This window comes from Limulus polyphemus, unplaced genomic scaffold, assembly GCF_000517525.1.
Source record: "Limulus polyphemus unplaced genomic scaffold, Limulus_polyphemus-2.1.2 Scaffold2133, whole genome shotgun sequence".
In the NCBI taxonomy this organism is placed as follows: Eukaryota; Metazoa; Arthropoda; class Merostomata; order Xiphosura; family Limulidae; genus Limulus; species Limulus polyphemus.
In genome coordinates, this window is record NW_013667743.1 from 119663 (window position 1) to 121738 (window position 2076).

Sequence of the window (2076 nt, forward strand, 5' to 3'; positions counted from 1 at the left end):
ATGGGGAAATTTGCATGTAAAAGAAACGTTCTTAACTAATGGTTAAAACCTCAAATTAATGAAACAGTTTTAGCTGTTGATGATTAATTATAGACATAATAAAAAAGTAGACTGAATTTATCCAGTCAGTTTTAGGTTTACCATAAGACGAGCATGAGCGCTAACTTTACGAAATGATTGGTTATTTATTACAGAGATTGTCTATAAAATTGAGTATCAAATTTCTATACTTTTATAATTTATATAACGTCGTGAGACATGATGGATTTTGTCTGTTGCCCTTGAAGTTAGAGATCAACAGTTATTTTTTTCATTTTGTTTTTGCTATATCGTATTCTATAGCTCAGTGGTTCTAAATTACCGGTCCTTTGGCTCAAAACCGACCCCTGCTAATTTTCATACCTGGCCGTGAAAAAACTTCAAAAGTTAAATATCTAAGCGAAACTTCAAAGGTCTATCAACAAAGTAAACAAATATAACATAATTTAATATGCGTATACACACACACACACACATATATAAGAAAAAAACAACAGAAATATCAGGCTTCTTTATTACTTTATTCTACCTGAAGAGTGACCTTTGAAGTCACGAAACCGATTGAAGAAAGTGATAAAGGTGAGAAAAAATAGAACAGTTTGATATTCCAGTGTTTTCTTATTCGTATCCACAGGTGAATCTTATAGATATTTTGGTTATATATATTTATATATATAAACATTTAGGGACTTAGCTGAGGGGGAGAGGATCGAACGACCACCACATTATTTTTAAAATGTTTAAAAGGCCTAGTATCTTCTGATTTCTTTTAAATATATAAACTGTTAAGTTTTGAATCCTTTCTTTTTTTACACGTTTCATTCAGACTAAGGTACATCACTTAAATTCTTTGTGTAGAACAAAAAAAAACACATATTTCTTAGAAAAAAAAGATCCCCCCTGCTCTGCAATTCTGACTACGTCCCTGATTATAACATAATATAATATCTCCCAGTAAGTCAGCGGTAAGTTAATGGACTTACAACGCTAATATTCTGAGTTCGATTCCCCGTGGTGGCCAGAGCGCAGATAGCCTAATGTGGAAGGTACAATAACACCCACTGTAAAGGTGATAATGCATCACCCCCTCGGTGAAATAAGTTATGTACAATGAAACAAGGGTATGTTCTGCACTTAGTGCTAAATACTTTTACTTTAAAATATGTATTATTGTGAATTCTAAATTTTTCCTACTAGGCAAACCACTTACACTTCCCTTGTACACCACTACAAAGTTTATAATGAAAGTTTTAGGCAGGTAATATAATTAAATATTGGGCTCAATCCAAAAAATGTTGGGAACCTCTGTTCTAATATCAAACTTTTTGGATGAATCCTTGATTGCTTAGTAGAATTATTCGATGGTATTTAATGTTCTACCTATCGAGGGATTCTCATAAACGAGTCAATTCTGTAGTAATTATAGTTGGCGTAAACCATTAAGGATCACAATAGGCGCACGAAGTGAAACCACTAGAATTACCGATATGGTCCCCTGCCTGAGTTTAAAATACATTTTTATACACCAATTTTCTTGTGACTTTGTTGGTCACGGGTCACACAAAAACATGAAACAAAGATACCATCAGTATTGCTTGTAACCATGAGTTACATAGGAAACGAATCATTTCATATACGTTTGTTCTGGGTTAGCTGTTTGCACTAAGTGTTGTAAAAAGAAGAAGAAAAAATAACAACTGTGGTGTAATATATGTGTAACCACTGGTAGTGAAAGTGTAAATGTCAAGTTGAGTGTTTAATGAATAATGATTAAATACAATAAGTTCTTACACTTTATTTAGTTCAATAACATTTATTCAATATTACAACATTTAAAATTATCTTACAGCGGAATGTCTACGAACTTATGCCACTAGAAACCGGGTTTCGATACCCATGGTGGGCACAGCACAGATAGCCCATTGTGTAGCTTTGTGCTTAACTACGAACAATAATATAAAATAGATGACATTGCGTGTAAAATTACACGATATAATTGTTTTGTTTTTGAATTTCGCGCAAAGCTACACGAGGGCT